General features: G+C 37.7%; 1 protein-coding gene across 4 annotated transcripts in view; it reads right to left on the bottom strand.

The window, feature by feature from the left end:
• The window catches only part of MKLN1 (muskelin 1), a 367,056-nt gene that overhangs the window by 172,603 nt on the left and 173,296 nt on the right, over nucleotides 1–21,157 (bottom strand). The window lies entirely within an intron of this gene.

The following is a 21,157-nucleotide window of genomic DNA, read 5'->3' as shown; positions in this document are numbered from 1 at the left end:
TACACCTGAAATGAACACAACATTGTAAATAACTACACTCCAATAAAAATTTTTTAATATAACTCAGGTGATATAATTCATAGTTAATAAAGTTTATATAAAAATTAAGCCAGTCTCAAAACCCTGAAGAAAAAAGACCAACAAGGGAAGACCTTATTGATGTTAAAGCAGATATGACAGGGTCAGGGGTGAAGAGTGGGGGTGAGGCAGGTCATGAAGTCTCTGTGATTAAAACAGTGGAGGATTTTATACACAAATAGACATTTTGGAACAAAAGAGAAATTATCAAAATAAAAATTCAGAAAAGTCAATAAATGATCAAGGTAGCACCACAGGTCAGTAGGGAAAATACAAAATTCCTAAGTGACAAATAACTGGACAGTCACTTAGAAACAATATGATTAGATTTGCGTCTCATCTGCATACAGGTTAAATTTCAAATGGATAAGAAAACAAAATACAAAAACATGTAAGTACTAGAAAAAAAACACATGCAAATCCATTACAACCGGACACTGAGAACATCCCTATATATAATTCAAAAGCCAGAAGAAATAAAATAAAACCTGACAATTCAACTAAGAAGAAACACAACTTTCAGAAAGGAAAAAATGAAACTTTCCTTATTTGTAGATGGCATGATCTGTCACATGGAAAATCCCAAGGAATTTACCGAAAACAAACGACCAACAAAAAAAACTTCCCAGAACTTAAGTGAGTTCAGCAATGTCACAGGATACAAGATAAACACACAGCAGTCAACTGCATTTCTACAGTCTAACAATAAACAAGTGGAACCCAAAATTAAAAGCACAAAACTATTTACAATGGTTTCAAAGGAAATAAATATAACAAAACATGTAAGGAACTTCTCTGCCCTAAAAATTATAAAATGCTAATGAAAGAATTAAAAGCAACCTAAATAAATGGAAAGATATATGGTATTTATGGATTGAAAGACTCAACATAGTAAAGATAACATAAGAAAAAAACAACAGAATTGTAAAATTATATAAATTACAATCCCATAAATCCAATCTAAATTGGAAACAGCAGTGTGAACTCAAGACACTTTTTTTTCCTTAAAAAAAAAAAAAATTCCTAGCTATGTCCCCTAAAACAGTCTAAAAGAAATGACAATCCAGTAACAAATGTTTCTAGTTTCCAACTGTGAACTCTAAGCACCATTCCCTCATCAGGGTATGATAAACAAAGGACACTTTGCCATACTGAAAAGCAAGAAAATAAAGATTAATGAGACTGTGTCACAGGAACACAGGAGTGGCCAGGCTGAAGGGGCTCCCATTTTGCCAAGGATGGACCAATGTGGCACCAAAAAGAATAACTACAGAAATTTTTAAAAACACAATGAATACATAAAAATCTAAGGTTCATAAATGCTTTAAAAAAAAAATCAGACACCTGGAGGTATTATATCAACTCATTACTCTGAAAACTGGTCATTAAAAGGAATTAAGCATTTATCTTGCTTTTCCAATAAAACTATTTCAGAGCATTAGGGAGAACTGTATGCAAAAATTCAGGTAGTAAATGTGAAAGGAATGTAAGAATCAGAAAAATTCGATATGGATAACCATTGTTAGAATAAGCTACTTCACTAAAGTTATCACTGGAGATTAAAACCATTAATGAAAGGTGGATGGAAAACTTTACAATAAAGGGACCAAGCTATCACCCCCAGACTTTGTGTCTCTGAAAGTGATACAAGGTACACAGGTCTTTCCATAGAACTTCTAGTTTACACAAAAGTATGACAGAGGAATTAGTCAAATGTTACTACAAAGAAGCAACTGGACAAATTCAGAAAGTAGGAGCCTTTTCAGGATAAATGACAGATTTCTTCAACAAATCAATGGATGAAAAAAAAAGGTAGGAGACTAGTCAGAATAGTTAAAATTACTCTTGAAAATAATTTTAAAAAGCTATAACAACAAATACAAAGTGTTTGGATCCTGATTCAGATAAACTATAAGAAGGCATTTTCTAACAAATAGAAAACTGAATATAGGCCAGGTATCAGATATTACTGAAGAACTACTGCTAAATCCATTAAGTAAAATCACAGCGGCTTCCCAGGTGGCTCTCGGGGTAAACAATCTGCCTACCAATGCAGGAGAAAAGGGTTTGATCTCTGGGTTGGGAACCCTCCTGGGAGGAGGAAATGGCAACCAGCTCCAGTATTCTTGCCTGGAAAATCCCATGGACAGAGGAGTCTGGAAGCTATAGTCTATGGAGTCGCAAAAAGTCAGACAGGACTGAGCACACCAGAATATATAATATTTGTGGGTATTTTTTTTTGTTTAGCCTCGTCACATTCAGCAGGCCTATTCAAACTAATGAATAACCTGAACCTTTCCTGAGCTCAGAAAATTTTTTCTTTCTTAAAAAACTTCTCTATTTTTCCTGGTATCATTCTGGACTTACCAGGCAGAAGGTGCTGGGCTGTTATATTAGGTTGTAGGCTTTCCTGGTGGCTCAGACGGTAATGAATCAGCCTACAACGCAGGAGACCTGGGTTCGATCCCTGGCTCAGGAAGATTCCTTGGAAAAGGAATGTCTACCCACTCCAGTATTTCTGCCTGGAGAACTCCATGGACAGAGGAGTCTGGTAGGCTATAGTTCTTGGGATCGCAAAGAGTCAGATACAATTGATCAAATAACACTTTGACTTTGCATAAAAAGTCCCACAAGGAATAAAAGCTGAAATCCACTCTGAGTCCCACTTAATAGTCCTGCATCCTGATCAAAAAGCATCACTTTCTCACTAAGCCATGTATTGTGAAAATGAGAAAATGGACTTTCTGGATCAAGGCTAACCTGTATGTCTCAAATTTTAACTGTTTTCCTTATCTTTTTCTTTAAGTTCTAGGCTTAAAATCACTTGCTGTGTGTATGCCTGTAACTACAAAACAAACAACAACAAAAAAGATGTGTATGTACACAACTATAGAAAAATTGTCATTTTTGTAGGAGCTTCATTACAAATCTTAGTATCTTGGGCCAAGGTCTAAAAGAAAAGATTGTTTTGTGATTTGGGGGCTCAAAAATTTTTAAAGCTCCCTAAGTAATCTGATTTCTGTGTTGACTATCTGGTGATGTCCATGTGTAGAGTCTTCTCTTGTGTTGTTGGAAGAGGGTGTTTGCTATGACCAGTGTGTTTTCTTGGCAAAACTCTATTAGCCTTTGCCCCGCTTCATTCCGTACTCCAAGGCCAAATTTGCCTGCTACTCCAGGTGTGTTTCTTGACTTCCAGAAATCAAACTGCCAACATCCACTGGATCACTGAATAAGCAAGAGAGTTTCAGAAAAACATCTATTTCTGCTTTATTAACTATGCCAAACCCTCTGACTGTGTGGGTCACAATAAACTGTGGGAAATTCTGAAAGAGATGGGAAGACCAGACCACCTGACCTGCCTCTTGAGAAATCTGTATGCAACAGTTAGAACTGGACATGGAACAACAGACTGGTTCCAAATAGGAAAAGGAGTACATCAAGGCTGTATATTGTCACCCTGCTTATTTAACTTATATGCAGAGTACATCATGAGAAATGCTGGGCTGGTGGAACCACAAGCTGGAATCAAGACTGCCTGGAGAAATATCAATAATCTCAGATATGCAGATGATACCACTCTTATGGCAGAAAGTGAAAAAGAACTAAAGAGCCTCTTGATGAAAGTGAAAGAGGAGAGTGAACAAGTTGGCTTAAAGCTCAACAATCAGAAAACTAAGATCATGGCATCTGGTCCCATCACTTCATGGCAAACAGATGGCAAAACAGTGGAAACAGTGGCTGACTTTACCTTTTTGGGCTCCAAAATCACTGCAGATGGTGACTGCAGCCATGAAATTAAAAGAGGCTTACTCCTTGGAAAGAAAGTTATGACCAACCTAGCTAGACAGCATATTAAAAACCAGAGACATTACTTTGTTCAACAAAGGTCCGTCTAGTCAAGGCTATGGTTTTTCCAGTGGTCATGTATGGATGTGAGAGGTGGACTGTGAAGAAAGCTGAGCGCCAAAGAATTGATGCTTTTGAACTGTGGTGTTGGAGAAGACTCTTGAGAGTCCCTTGGACTGCAAGGAGATCCAACCAGTCTGTCTTAAAGGAGATCAGTTCTGGGTGTTCATTGGAAGGACTGATGCTGAAGCTGAAACTCCAATACTTTGGCCACCTGATGTGAAGAGCTGACTCATTGGAAAAGACCCTGATGCTGGGAAAGATTCAGGGCGGGAGGAGAAGGGGATAACAGAGGATGAGATGGTTGGATGGCATCAGTGACTCAATGGACATGGGTTTAGGTGGACTCCAGGAGTTGGTGATGGACAGGGAGGCCTTGCATGCTGCAGTTCATGGGGTCACAAAGAGTCGGACACAACTGAGCGACTGAATTGAACAGTCAAAATTTTATGTTATTCATGCATTTCTGTACGCTTTCCCTACAGAATTTTAACCAATTTATTATAATAGTCTACTGTACTGCAGGGTCGTTTATAATCACTCTCTATGACTTCTCTGGGGGGAAAAAAGTATAAATTAAACTTTTTAGTTTTGGTCAAATTTTTAAAATTTCTTCTGGACACTTATGAATACAGTATGTACCAAATTAATATAAATATAATATGCACATTGACAGATAAGATTAAATGTGGGGTAAAATGGTATTAAAAATGATTTTCAAAGATACTATGAGCAGTATTTTTCCTTTTTTTTACAATTAATTCATGTATATACAGGTGAGTATCACTATCAGAATAAAGTGAAACTCAGCATCAAGTCTATTTTGTAGATGTATGTACTGAAAATTTCACTTACACAAACACAGGGAAAAAGAAGGAATTTCTGCCAGTACTGTTAATTTTTTGACTACCTTCAGAATTATATGTCAAAAATCACATGATGAGCTATCAGTAAAAATTACTGTTTATGATCTACCAACAAACAGGCTGATTTAGATCTTCTTTTTATTTTGTTTAAAAAGAAAGAATTGAGAGCCACCTATTTTACAACTAAACTTTTTTTTGTCATTCACCTTCTAAACTTCAATACTAACTTTTAAACAGTCCTTTGTTTGGCACTCTGAAGATTCTTACATTCTATGGAATAGATGAGAAGCATGCCTCCTTTGCAAATGAGAAATAGGATATGGGACAGCTAGAAGTCTTCAAAGTGCAGGCAAATCACCTGGGTTTCTTGCTAAAAACGCAGATTATGACTCAGTAGGTCTAGGGTGCGTCTGAGATTCTGCGTTTCTAACAGTTCAGTTGCTCAGTCATGTCTGACTCTTTGCGACCCCATGAATCGCAGCATGCCAGGCCTCCCTGTCCTTCACCAACTCCCGGAGTTCACTCAGACTCATGTCCATCAAGTCAGTGATGCCATCCAGCCATCTCATCCTTGGTCGTCCCCTTCTCCTCCTGCCCCCAATCCCTCCCAGCATCAATCTTTTCCAGTGAGTCAACTCTTCGCATGAGGTGGCCAAAGTACTGGAGTTTCAGCTTTACCATCAGTCCTTCCAAAAAACAAGCACCTAGTAAAGGCAATGTGGCTGGGAAGTGGGCCACACTTTTTAGTAGCAAGGGCCTAAACCACAGGCAGGTTCTCAGGCTTGTCAATTTTTAGGAGAGAACAGACAATAATAATAAAACTCAGGAAATTGAATCCTTCAAACTATTTTTGCCAACGTACCCCTTGGAAAGTCTACATGTACTCCCAAGAATAAGCATGCCCCAATCTGAAGACTGCTACTCAAAATCAGTTACTCAAAATCAACGAAATCAGCTACTCAAAATCAATGAAAATTACTGGCTTTTAAGAGTGCTTTAAAATTTTTTTTAGTTTTACTGAAATATAACTGATTTTCAATGATGTGTTTAATTTCTGCTGTACAGCATGGTGACTCAGTTATACATGTATTTCTTTTCATATTCTTTTCCATTATCATTTTTCACAGGATATTAAATATATAGTTCCCTGTGCTACACAGGAGGATCTTGTTGTTAATCAGGTGTTTAAATTTTTAAATTTTAAACCACTGACTTTAGTCACATCACTTTTCTACCTAAATTATTTGATGACACCACATTTTCAAAAAAATAAAATGCAAACTCACCAACAAGAAAGTGGGCTTCCCAAGGTGGTGCTAATAGTAAAGAATCCACCCACCAATGCAGAAGATACGATACAGTCCCACAAAACTCTACTTTTTAAAAATGTATTATTTATTTAAATAAAATTTAAAACTCTGGGCAATGTCCAAAGAACAGACATTAAAAAATAAAAATCAACACAATTACTACATCCCAAGATAATCACTGTTAAGACTTCAGTTAATTTGTTTGCAGGCTTTTCTATATGACTAAGCATACAAATATGTGTGTATGTATAAAGATAAATTGGAGCAAACCATTTGAAAGGGCTTTTTAAATCTGTTTTTTATATGCCATTATACCTGAAAGATTTTCTCTATATAATTAAAAAATATTCTAAAACTTACTTTTCAATGGCAGCCAAACAGTCCATCATAATCTTAAAAAATTATTCTGTTAAATCTAGTAAATCTCAGGACAATGTCCCTCTATCAATAATATTAGATATTTGCTAGAGGATTAATTTGCAATCCATACCTTATATTTTAGGTAAATATAAACATAATCACCGCCCAAAATGCCATGGAAAAGCAAGTTAGAATACCATAAAAAATTCAAAATATCTTACTAAGTCTCCTTGAAAAAACTGTTAGGTAGTTAGAATAGGAAAAAGGGAGTCCAAAATGGCGGTGGCTATGCCCACAAAAACAGAACAAAGGAAGGTCCGAGGACCGGAGTGAGGACCTCAGGTAGAACAAACAGCACTCCTGGCTAGCCCGATTTACACAGGGCAGGCCCAGGGGGAGGAGAAAAAACATATAAAAAGAGGCGCCAAAGGACGGGGGTCTCTCTCTCTCTCTCTCTCCTCTTCATGTCTTTTGGGTCGTCATGCCCTCAGGCCTCGAGGATGTAGTTTCCTTTATTTTCTAAATAAAACTGAGCTGTAACACTGGTCCATCCGAGAGCTGTACCGCTGGCCAGTCCGAGGGCTGTAATGCTGGTTCATCGCTTCCAATTTTTGTTGTGACGAGACAGAACCCAGGAAATTACACACTCCCCAGACAGAATGAAATACAATTTAGAGTTTTGTTTTCATTATACCTAAATTTCTCAACAGAGAGAGGAAAGCTTCTTAAATGCATATGTGATAAGTGAATGCTTATGTCTTCCAATATGCAAAATCATAAAGGAAGTATAAATAAATAGAGAAGTTCACTGAAAAGTAATGGATAGGATAAATGTTAGCTATTTGGTAGGGAATATAAGCCAGTGACTTTGGAATACTATCAGAAAAGCTTCCTTCAGTATACAGTATCTTTTGTAACCGATATATGAAACAAACCTGAATAAGAACAAAGATTGACTTAACACTTTTAAAAATGGTGAATCTGGAGGGAAATGTGGGCAAGGACACCAGTCCGTGTGTGTAATATATGGAAGAAGCACCTGACCAATGACCCAGCCTATATCAAGTGCCCTGTACACTGTCTGGGCTAAGCCTACCTCCAAGCATCTTTCTGGCTCCAATATGCTACACTAACGCCACAAGCTCCAAATGTTTACCTAATTTCCCAAAGAGCAATTCCTAAATACACACAAGGGTAAATATAAATCCTGCATTCAAAGAATTTAAAGCATGCTTAAATAAATCGTATCTGTACACAAAGGAAGTCACAGCTCATCTACCTCTTTCAGGAAGTCTCCCTCAAGCCCATGTAAACAACAGATGCTTCATTCTCTGAATCTCACTTCTGATTTCTGTAACATTTACTGCTTTTGTCATTCATCTGAACTCAGATGAACTTTTTTGCTACCTTCTACTGCACTATTGAATGTATATATAGTTCATCACCAGAAATAAATAATATTAAATTAAATGATAAATACTCTCTCATAACTTCAAAGAGGCCTAGTTGTTACTCAGGAGTTAAGAGGCACCTAATAATTTGTTTGTTCCAAAATATTCACTGGAAGAAATGATGCTGAAGCTGAAACTCCAATATTTTGGCCACCTGATGCGAAGAACTGACTCATCTGAAAAGACCCTGATGCTGAGAAAGATTGAGGGCAGGAGGAGAAGGGAATGACACAGGATAAGATGGTTGGATGGCATCACTGACTCGATGGACAGGAGTCTGAGTAAACTCCGGGGGTTGGTGATAGACAGGGAAGCCTGGCGTGCTGCAGTCCACTGGGGTCACAAAGAGTCAGACACGACTGAGCTACTGAACTGAACTGAATAATTTGTTTATGGCACAGACAGCCAAAAATGTGAAAAGCCATAATTGTGATTCAAATATCACAATGTAGCAACAACAATAAAAAACACAAAGTCTTCTTTAACCTGTCACCCAAAGTAGCATTTGAGGTTGGAGAAAATGGAGATGGTGATAGATTTCAAAGACTTAACTTTTATATTTTGATATGTGAACTTTACAATCACCTGAAATTTGAAAAGAAATTATTCTGTCAAACTTGACATCATTTTCAGCTCTTTTAAAATGTATGCCTCAGTTTGTTTAAGAATTCATAAAAAAGTTTCATAAATATCTCCCATTCAGTATTTTACACGTTAACAAACTACAAATTTTAGGGGAAAAAATACCGATTTTCAATTAACATCCCCATCATGAACTACTTACCAAAGTATGTGTGAATATATGTTATGTCTCCAAGTAAGAATGTACACTGATAAGTAGGTAAGTAACTTAAAAGATGAAGACATGGAGCCAATCCACACACATGCATTCTGAACAAAAATAAAAGAAGATAAAGGACTAGATCAACTGTGACAGAAAGTTCTTAGATTAACAGACTTGAAGTCAAGCACTTTGCTGTCTAATTCCAGATGATCATTCTCCTTACTGGGCTTCAACTCATATGCACTAATCAGTCTGACAAAATTTCAATAACAACAACAAAAAAATCAACCAACAATAGCCTGGCAGTTCCTTAAACAGTTAAACACAGAATTACCATATGACCAAAAAATTCTACTCAGGCATTTACCCAAATAAAAACATAAAACCAACAAAACACTTACACACAAATTTTTACAGCATCATTATTCATAAAAGCCAAAACAGTGGGTACAACCTAAATGTCTATCTACTAATGAATGGAGAAAAATGCTGTATATCCATACAATAGAATATTACCTGTCATAAAAAGAATGTAGTACTGATACATTCTACATGCTACAACATTAATGAACCTTGAAAACAATATGCTAAGTGAAAGAAGCCAATTACAAAGAATACATATTATATAACTTTATATGAAATGTCCACAATCTACAGAGACAGGCAAATCTATACAGAAAGTAAATTAGTGGTTGCTTAAGGATAAGAAAGAAGCAGGTCATAACAAAGGGTATAGTTTTCTTTTCGAGATTATGAAAATGTTCTAAAATTGACTGCAGTGATGTTATACATATCTCTGAACTACTAAAATCCACTGAATTATACTTTTTAAGTAGCTGAATGCATGGGATGCAAATTACCAATCCCAAAACATTGTTAAGTCAACTAACTTTTTATATTTCATATTGAATACTTATATTCAAGGAATTGGAGGAAATGATCCTTATCCTAAAATTAATCAAAATATTCATAATATATTCTAAAACTATTAAAAGCTATTAGCCAAATCAGGCTCTGTAATAAACTATGCTTTAAAGTTCTCAAGGTCTCATTGGAAAAACTGCCTATAAGAATTTTAAATAACCTTAACAATAAAAAATTCTTAAAATACCAAGATAGATAAGAAGCTTTCTTTTCCAAGTCCTTCAAAACGCAACATCTTTAGCCCAAGATAATCAATTTCACTTAAAACATTCTCTGAAATTGCTAAAAATTATGAAAACCATGAAAATTTCTAGCACAGATTTAAAGCTTATCATTAAAACTAATTATTTAATATTTTTTTAACATAGCCAGTATATGACTCCATGTAGCCCCAGAATAAAACTCTATTAAAAGAAGAAAAGTAGTCAAGATGTTTAGTTAATTAATTCATCCATGCACTTAATAAACACTATGCTGGACTACTGGCTCAGTTGGTTAAGAATCCGCCTGCAGTGTTGGAGACCTGGGTTTGATTCCTGGCTTGGGAAGATCCCCTGGGGAAGGGAATGGCTACCTTCAGTATTCTGGTCTGGAGAATTCCATGGGGTCCCAAAGAGTTGGACACGACTGAGTGACTTTCACTCACTCACTCATGCTGGACTACAATGATGGCGGGGGCCGAAATTTCACAGTCCTTATGGAGTTTGTGGTCTAACTGGGGGACAGCTATAAATCAAATAATTATACAAATAAATCCATAATTATAAACTGTATGAAGTGATATATGAGAAGGGTATAGATCTGTAAGAACACATTTAACTACAGGGGCAGAGAAGGGTGCAGAGTTCTTTGGTGGGATGGGATCAGTCATATATTCCTATGAGAGTGACATTCCAGCTGATAGCTGAATAATAAGTAAGAGTTAGGTTTTGGGACTCTTTTGATCACACTACTTAAAAGGGAAGAAAGGGGACAATGAAAGGAAGGGGAAAGGAGACATATTCAAGGATGCTTAAAATAATTTAACGTTTCTATTTATCCAAAACAATATGCCTTAACAACAAATACACTGTTGCCATTGTTGTTGTTTAGTCGCTCAGTGGAGTCCAATTCTTTTGCCACCCCATGGACTGTAGCCCACCAGGCTTCTCAGTTCATGGGGACTTCCCAGGCAAGAATACTGAAATGGGTTGCCATTTCCTTCTCCAGGGGATCTTCCTGACCCAGAGATGAAACCTGTATCTCCTGCATTGGCAGGTGAGTTCTTATTTTTCTTATTTATTTACTTTTATTGATAGATCATTATAATATTGTCATGGTTTTTGCCATACATCAGTATGAATCAGCCACAGGTATACACGTGTCCCCTCCATCCTGAACCCCCTCCCATCTCCCTTACCACCCTGCCCCTCCAGGTTGTCAGAGCACTGGCTGTGGGTGCCTAGCAGGTGGATCCTTTACCACTGAGGTGATAACCATAATAAATACCAGTCAGCTTGAAGAAGTGTGAGGATATTTTTAAAGTCTTAAATACTAACAATATTTACAACTCAAAAAATTTACATTGGACCCAAGATCTTTCTTTTAAACAATGCTTTCACATAAATATTCCCATGAAAGTTCTAAAAAAATAAAAGGAGATAAATAATACAAAAATCATATTTTAGGAAAGGAAATAACTATAACTATATACTACGAAGCAAGGCAAAGGCTATCAGAGTTTTGCCAAGAGAACACAAGGTCATAACAAACATCCTCTGCCAACAACACAAGAGACGACTTTACACACGGACATCACCAGATGGTCAATACCAAAATCACTGATCATATTCTTCACAACCAAAGATGGAAAAGCTTTATACATTCAGCAAAGACAAGACCCGAAGCTGATGGTGACTCAGATCATGCTCACTACTGCAAAATTCAGGCTTACACTGAAGAAAGGCCATTTGGGTATGACCTAAATCAAACCCCTTATGATTACACAGTGGAAGTGATGAACACATTCGTGGGGGAGCTAGTAGACAGAGTGCCTGAAGAACTATGGACAGAGGTTCATAACACTATGCAGGAGGTGGTGACCAAAACCCCCCAAAAAGAAATGCAAGAAGGTAAAATGGTTGTCTGAGGCAGCCTTACAAATAACTGAAAAAAGAAGAGAAGCAAAACGCAAAGGAGAAAAAGAAAGATATACTTAACTGAATGTAGAGTTTCAGAGAACAGCAAGAAGAGATAAGACAGCCTCCTTAAGTGAACAATGCAAAGAAATAGAGGAAAACAATAGAATGGGGAAGACTAGAGATCTCTTCAAGAAAACTGGAGATACCAAGGGAACAGTTCATGCAAAAATAGGCACAACAAAGGACAGAAATGGACGGACGTAACAGAAGCAGAACAGATTAAGAGAAGGTGGCAAGAATACAGAGAACTATACAAAAACAGGTCTTCATGAACCAGATAACCACAATGCTATGGTCACTCATCCAGAGCCAGACATGCAGGAGTGTGAAGTCAAGTGGGTCTTAGGAGACATTACTATGAAAAAACTAGTGGAGGTGATGGAATTCCAGCTGAGCTATTTCAAATCCTAAAAGATGATGCTGTTAAAGTGCTGCATTCAATACATCAGCAAATTTCGTAAAGTCAGCAGGGGCCACGGGACTGGAAAAGGTCAGTTTTTATTCCAATCCCAAAGAAAGGCAGTGCCATAGAATGTTCAAACTACCATACAACTGCATTCATTTCACACGCTAGCAAGGTAATGCTCAAAACCCTTCAAGCTAGGCTTCAATAGTACCTAAACTGAGAACTCCAGATGTACAAGCTAGATTTAGGAAAGGCAGAGGAACCAGAGATCAAGTTGTCAACATTGGCTGGATCATGGAGAGTGCTAAGTAATTCTAGAAAAACATCTACTTCTGCTTCACTGACTATGTTAAAGTCTTTGATTGTGTGGATCACAACAAGCTGTGGAAAATTCTTGAAGAGATGGGAGTACCAGACCACCTTACTTGTCTCCTGAAAACCCTGTATGCAGGTCAAGAAGCAACTGTTAGAACTGGACATGGAATAATGGACTGGTTTCAAATTGGGAAAGAAGTATATCAAGACTGTATATTGTCACTCTGCTTACATGCAGAGTACATCATGTGAAATGCCAGGCTGGATGAATCATAAGCTGGAATCAAGACTGCTAGGAGAAATATCAATAACCTCAGATATGCAGATGATACGACCCTAATGGCGGACAGTGAAGAGGAAGTAAAGAACCTCTTGATGAGGGTGAAAGAGTAGAGTGAAAAGGTTGGCTTAAAACTCAACATTCAAAAAAGGAAGATGACAGCATGCAGTCCCATAAAAGGGGGAAAAGTGGAAGCAGGGACAGATTTTATTTTCTTGGGCTCCAAAATCACCACAGACAGTGACTGCAGCCATGAAATTAAAAGATGCTTGCTCCTTGGAAGAAAAGCTATGACAAACCTAGACAGCATATTAAAAAGCAGAGACATTACTTTGCCAACAAAGATCCATAGTCAAAGCTATGGTTTTTCTAGTAGTCATGGATGGATGTGAGAGTTGGACCATGAAGAAGACTGAGCACTGAAGAATTGATGCTTTCAAATCGTGGTGCTGAAGAAGACTCTGAGCATCCCTTGGACAGCAAGGAGACAAACCAGTCAGTCCTAAAGGAAACCAACCCTGAATTTTCTTCATTGGAAGGACTGTTGCTGAAGCTGAAGCTCCAATACTCTGGCCACCTGATGCAAAGTGCCAACTTACTGGGAAAGACCCTGATGCTGGCAAAGACGGAAGGTGGGAGGAGAAGAGTGTGGCAGAGGATGAGATGGTTGGATGGCATCACCAACACAATGGACATCAGTTTGAGCAAATTCTGGGAGAAAGTGTGCTCCTTATGGGGCATGGGTTGCAATGAGTAGGACACAACTTAGCTACTGAACAACAACGACAAAGATTAAAATCTCAATTTCTGGACCTCAGAAACAAGTAAGTCTCAAAAGAGTCAGTAAGTATTTAAAACAGCTGCTAACAAATAATGTTATTTACAGTCCCTAAATTTTCCCACCAGATATTAGGAATAAGTAGTTACGGTATCTAAAGGCAAAATGATGGAAAACATTGAGCAAAAATATCTGGGGCCCAAGTGTTAGGATAGTACATTAACATAACCATGAAGAATTCAGAAGCCTACAAAATGTATTTCTATTCTGTAAGAACCAAACACAAAAAGATTTCTGCTTTTGGTTATGACAGAATAGCCCACAGCAGACCAACATTACCTTTTATAACCAGAAAAGCTGTATAAAATATAAACAAAGTTCTTAAGGTATCAGAGACTTTCTGAGGTAGTTAGGGTTTGAAATAACAAAGAACTTGTTAAAAGAAGCCCCAGATTCTGTGCAGCTTTCCCTCTCAGGGCATTCCAGCTATTTATTTAATGGCACAGAACAGGGACTGAGGGACTTCCTGGGTGGCTCAGTGGTTAAGACTCCATGTTCCGAATGCAGGGGACCTGGGTTCAATCCCTCGTCAAGGAACTAAATCGCCCAGGCCACAACTAAAAATTCCATGAGCCACAACTAAGACCCAGTGCAGCCAAATAAACAATAAATTAAAAAAAAATTTTTTTTTAAGATAAGGAGCTGAGAAGCCAAGAAAGGACAGCTACTAAAGGGGAGAAAAGTCAGCAGAGGTTTTGGCATCTTCAAGGAGGTAAGGGGACAAAACTTGGTAACTGGATCTTGCCAAGACGTACCAGACTTGAGGGATTAAGATCCTATAGAAAAGGAAGGTATAAAAGAACAAACCTGACAATGTGTACTGATTTTCCTCTTAAAGCATTTGTCGATTCCTAAAACGAAAAAAGCAGAAAGCTAAAAAGCCAGCAGAAAACAACTGAAAGCAAGGAGCTCCTACTTTTAAGAGCCTCATGCTGTTGGGAAGGCAAAAGCAGAAGAAGCCTGAGAAACACCCAGTCTCTCAGCTGTTCCTGGAGGGCTACCAAAGTTGTACAAGCTAGATGTTTACAAAATCTGAACCCAGCCTCAAGTCAGCTCAATTCCAAACTGTTGAGGTGATCTGCCACTATTTTATCTGCCTGCCAGAAGATGAGTGAACCTTTTCTAGAGAAACGCTAGAACAGTAAACGCAACTAACTATAATTTCTAATTGTATCTAAAATTCTAAATATAATGTCTGGTAGTCAATCAAAAGTTACTCCCCCAAATAATGCTAATAACAACCACCAAGATAAAAATGTGTGAAGACAGAAAATAAAAAGAGACCTAAAAGTGATCCAGACAGTGGAGTTTTCAGATAGACTCAAGCAATTTGGCTGATGTCAAGAAAACAGACCACAATATGGAGATTTTCACCAGAGGATTAGAATCTATTTTTTTAAAAGAGGGAAAATCAAACGAAAAGTCTAGCACTAAAAAAAAATATCTGAAATCAAGAATAAAATAAATGGGATCAAAAGCTTACAAGACATGCCAGAACAGAGGACTAGTGAACCTGGAACACAGGTAAGTAAAGCCTATCCAGAATGAGAAACAAGGAGGAGGAAAAAAGATTTAAAAAACGGAAAAAAGCATAAAGGATATATGGGACAAGACAAAAGGTATAGAATGGAGTCAACCAAAGTCAGAGAAGGAAGAAGGAAAAAAAGGGGGTAGAAAGAATATTTGAAAAAATTAGTTTGGAAATTTTTTTCTGAACTAATGGGAGTCATACTATAAATTCAAGAGGTCTCAGAAACCCCAAACAGAATAAACACAAATAAAACCATTCTTAGGTGCTAATACTACATTTCTAAAATTAAAATCTATTGGAGGGAATTCTCTGGTGTCTCAGTGGTAAAGAATCTGCTTGCCAGTGCAGGGGACACGGATTCAATCCCTGGTCCGGGAAGATCCCACACGCCATGGAGCCGCTAAGCCTGTGTGCCACCACTACTGAGCCTGTGCTGTAGAGCTCCTGAGCGCAGGAGCCACGACTACTGCACCCTGCTTGCCTCACAGCCGGTGCTCCACGAGAAGAGAAGCCGCTGAAGTGAAACGCCTGTGCACCGCAACTAGAGCAAAGCCCAAACAGCAACAAAAACCCAGCGCAGCCAAAACTAAATAAATAAAATCTCTCGTAATTCCAAAGATGAGTAACTGAATAACTGAAATACAGCAAAGTCAGATCACCAGCAACAGCTGAAATGTATCTTATCAACATGTAGAACATCCCGGGATCAGCCTTAAAAAAAAAAAGTTAATGCAAATAACAGAGCTATTTGCCTATCTGCCAAAAAAGGAAAGAAAAAGTAAACATAATACTAAACCTCCTAGTATTTGATCAAGATAAGAAGTATTGCTACATAGAAGGAAACTGACAATGCTCAGACAACATCTTAATAAAAATCACAAAGATCCAATCCTAGGAGTCAGCTCCACAGATTCAATCTCCAGTTCATGATGCATCTCAAACTTTTCCTATATCCTGGTATCTTTCTTTTCCTAAAGTTCTAAGATCACCAGACTGAAAATCAGTCTTAGAACAATCAGTGAATAGTAAGGTTCCCAAGTCAGGCCGGTACTAATTTTATTTTTAGTTTAGGGAAAGGGAAAGAGGAGTAGGAAAAAAAGAAAGAGCATGACAGTCCCCAGTCTCCAGGGGAGTCCAAATAACTCCAAACTAGGGATTCACAACTCCTGGGTTTCAGAAGCCTACAGGATTGTAACAAATTCTCAAATTTATATGCACAGTAATCACTGTCTATATTCCAAACAAATAATAAATCTCAAATCTATACTATTTTTCAAATGTTTATGATTAATAAACTAAAAATCCATTTAAAAGCTAAAATAAAGGAAGATGAGAGAGAAGAAAAAAGAAATGACAAGAAGCAATGTCACCTTTGAATTATGTAACCACTCTCTAGACATCTCTAAGGACCTATCTGACCAAAACCACATTCTTAACCCCAGATTACTAAGGATAATACCAAAGTAAAGCCAGGGTACACAGAAACAGAGTTTCCTACACAAACAGCAGAAAAATAATCTGATATCTTTAATCCAACAATTCAACATCTCAGAACTCTTCATAAATGAATTCAAGATTTGATTCTATAAGGCAAAATGCCTTATGACTCCTAATGGCCAAAGAACAATAAAAACAAACAAACTCAGGGAGCCTAAACATTCCAAAATAGGGGGTCAATGAAATAAAATGCCATAAAATCATTATAACAAATGATAATGTAAAAGAATATTTAATAACATGAGGAAATATTTATCACATATTAAGAAGGAAAAAGAATACAGAACAGCAACAGAGGGACAATATCAAAATGGAAAATAGATACAGACATAATGGAATATCTGGAATATCGCAGGGTGATTAGCTATCTCTGGGTGGTGGGATTGAGAATAATTTAAATTTTGTTTTTATGAGTCTGTTTTGAAAATATTCCTCCCATAACTCAGGGTGGGTGTTTTTTGGCAATCAGAAAAACATATTCATTTTTAAATGTAAAATTTTAAAATAGCTGAAATAGGTTCATCTCTCTTCTAAAATGCAAATCAGTGTTATCATTTTATTTACTAATTTTATTTACTTTTCTTGGCTGCGCTCTTTGTTGCTGCGTGAGCTTTTCCCTAGGTGAGGTGAGCAGGGACAGTGCTCTAGGTGTGGCTTCTCACTGCGGCGGCTTCTCCTGTTGTGGAGCACAGGCACTCGCGTGTGCCGGCTTCAGTAGTTGTGGCACATGGGCTCAGCAGTTGCAGCATGCAGGCTCGACAGTTGTGGCTCCCAGGATCTAGAGCACAGGCTCACTACTTGTGGCACACAGGCTTAGTTGCTCCCCAGCACGTGGGATTTTCCTGGATCAGGAATCAAACTCATGTCTGATTCGTTACCACAGAGCCACCCAGGAAGCCCTGAGATAGGTTCATCTTTTATCCTACATACAGTTTTAAATAATGTTTGATTTTAATACAAAAGACTAAGATTAAAAAAAGGTTAACATTTCAAAATGTATCCAATTTTACTACCTAATAAAGTCTTTCACTATACGTAAACAAGGAGCATCCCATATTAATAAAATTACTTAACATGTACATATACTTTCAAAGGTCCTCCCAATTTTTATATTAATACATTAAAACTTAAATGTCAAGGTAATATAGTATATCTAAATATCTTTCCCTCTCTCCATTCTAACCTTGCTGCTAAGTCGCCTCAGTCGTGTCCGACTCTGTGCGACCCCATAGACGACAGCCCACCAGGCTCCGCCATCCCTGGGATTCTCCAGGCAAGAACACTGGAGTGGGTTGCCATTTCCTTCTCCAAATTCTAACCTTATTGCACTTTTTAATCTGTATTCCCTATTAGGAACATATTACAGCCATGTAAAACACTGAAGCAGCTTTGATAACAGAAGTCAGGAAGTCCAAGATCAGTCATATCTCCTACCCTTTCAACTCAAGTGGACAATTTATCTTTATCTCTCTGAACCCCAGTTTCCCTAGCTATAAAAGAGAATGATAATATTTATCATACAGTTTTTCTGAAGACGAAACCAAGGAAACATGCTAAGTCCTAAACATGGTGCCTGATCATTAGGGGGTACTCAGGGGGGTGATTACTAGAGGCACACACAAAGAGTTTTTAAATCTGAGAACTTGCCAAGCCTCCTGAAAACTCTGACCTTGGGCAAGTTACTTGACCTATATGGACCTCAGTTTCCTCGTATGCAAAATAGATACAATACCTATCCACCAGGTTTGCAGTTAAGGATTTGGTAAAATTATATACAAAAATCATCTTGCACACAGTAGGTGCTCCATAAATTGTAGTATCACTATTAGCAAGAACAATACATATCTGAGTATAGAGATCAGCAGTTTATAAAATATTTTTACATATAAGAGTGCCTCTAAGAATTAACCATCATTTAAACAGATGCATTTTTCTTAATTCCCAGAGTAGTTGTAAACTTCAGAAAAAGGTAAAACACAAGCAAACTTTTTAAGCACACTGAAAAGTCAAAGGCTACTTCATTAGTTTCAAAATAAAAAACTGTGTTATCTATAATGCAATCTGCTTTAACATTTTTGAAGTCCAAATAAAACTAAAAGGGTTAGAAGAAAAATGTTCCTTACTGCCTTTGAAAGAAAAAGTTTAAGTCTTTAGAAAAAAAATCTAAGATCTGAATTTTTCTTTTTTTAAGAACTAAAATGTAAGTGCCTTTAATACAATAACCCTTTCAAATCTTCTCCACCTTTGTGCAAAAGCAGAACAGCTCCAAAGTTAAGACCAAGCCTGACTGCCTGAGTTCAAATCCTGATTCTGTACAGGAGTTAAAACTTGACCAGAGGCAAATTTTAATGTCTCCATGTCTGTTGCTTCAGCTGAAAATGAAGATTTCTCACATAACTGCTGTGAGGATGAAATGAGTTAATACACTTATGTAGTGATGAGAGAGCCTAGCAAAAGGAAGGCACATTATGTTCCCCATTGTTGTTACTGCCTTATTATTACCCCTCAAGATGCCTTGATCAGTGACTTATAATCAATAAATATTTGCTACTCTGTAGACAATTTCATTGCTAGTCGCTCAATCATGTCCGACTCTTTGCAACCCCATGGACTGTAGTGTCCACCAGGCTCCTCTGTCCATGTAACTCTCCTGGCAAGAATACTAGAGCGAGTAGCCTTGCCCTTTTCCAGAGGATTATTCTCTGTTGGCTCAGATGGTGAAGAATCCACTTGCAATGCAAGAGAACTGGGTTGGACCCCTGGGTCAGGAAGATCCCCTGCAGAAGGGAATGGCTACCAACTCCAGTATTCTTGCCTGGAGAATTCCATGGACAGAGGAGCCCAGCAGGCTATAGTCCATGCAGTTGAAAAGAGTCAGACAGAACTGAGTGAACATTTTCACTTTTTTTCAGACAATTTCAACAAAAAGCTTTACTTAAAATTAGACTTTAACATGACTGTCACTGCCAGTAAAGGTACAGCAATTGCTGTTAAGACTTTAGGGCCAAAGTAAGTAAAGGCAATCCCTTCCTTAAGCTTCCTAGCATACAGAGCTACAACTTAGCCTTACTTGCCAATAGAAGTTCAGAGTCATCCTTATTTGCAATTAGAAGTTCAGGGATGGCATACACCAATCCAGCAGACATGAAACTCTCAAACCCAAGATCCATAATACTCAACTCCTTCGAAGAAAAAGTTCAGATTACTCCCCTATTGTAATAGTTTAGTGCTTTAAAATAAAAACTATACTGCATAAGTCAACAGAATATCATAAAGACTAAAAACACAATAAATGAAATTGTTTGAAAGTCAAATATGCACTAAATACTAGTTTACGAATATATCTGAGAAAACTGCAGTCAATTTCTCCTATTACAAATGTCTGTGTTAACTCCAAATTTAGTATGCTGTCCACTTCAAATCTGGGGCCAGGATAATGAGACAAAGTCAAAGTCAAGTTGCCATCCCACTAAATCCTTGCCTGCTTGAAACATACACTTCCCTTTTTATTCCTAACTCAGATAAGACTTATGATACCCAAGTCTCACCCCATGAACAGAAATTTAAGGAGTGAAATCCTAGAAGCAGTCTAACTTGAAACCAGGAAAATGTTCCCAGAGTTATTAGATCAAACAATGCCAAACCATTTCCCAACTCTATGTGATTCTAACTTGGGTACAGAAAAATGATGATTACCTTCAGACTCAACAATTTGGTAAGCCCTGAAAATCATAAGTCAAGTACCGAGGGACACATTTCAACTCCAGCTGAGGGCTGGAATGTTTACCTGGTTCACTCTCACATTAAAAGCTGGATGTCGTTATCAATCAGGGACACAGTCACACAGCAGCCACCAACAGGACACACAGCCCACATCAGGCCACAGGCCACTTGGCATCCTTCACTGAGCCACATCCTACTAAAGGCCTGACTGACAACCCTTGACCTGGAGAACAGGACAATGGGCTGGCAGTCAAGAGAGTTCGATTCTTGCAGTTATAGATCTATTTTTTAGATTTTTGACTGATTTGACTAGAGAAATCACATTTGAGAAAGCGTGAAGAACTTTTGAAATACAGGTGGCAAACTTCTGAGTTATGCTTCACATATCTAGTCACTTTATTTGTTCAGTAACAAAAAACATATGACTTGTAACTTGTTTTGCTCATAAAATCATTTCTGGACTTGTAAAATGATGGTCCAGGGGGACAGCCAGCACTTTTCTTCAGGGTCTGCACAGATCTTAAAACTTCACGAAGCTCGTTTTTCTATGAGTACGAATTGATAAAACTGGAGTTCGATTTGCTCCTTCTCTCCAAGATGAGCTAAAGTAAGTAAATACTGAACCAAAGTACTGTCAGCATTTCAGAAGCAATCTGCTACAGAAAAACATACGGTTTTCCTGCAATTCCTTTTAACACCTAAGTTGGG

Source organism: Oryx dammah, unplaced genomic scaffold (assembly GCF_014754425.2).
Source record: "Oryx dammah isolate SB20612 unplaced genomic scaffold, SCBI_Odam_1.1 HiC_scaffold_18, whole genome shotgun sequence".
Taxonomy (NCBI): Eukaryota; Metazoa; Chordata; class Mammalia; order Artiodactyla; family Bovidae; genus Oryx; species Oryx dammah.
This window is presented reverse-complemented; position numbering and strand designations above follow the sequence as displayed.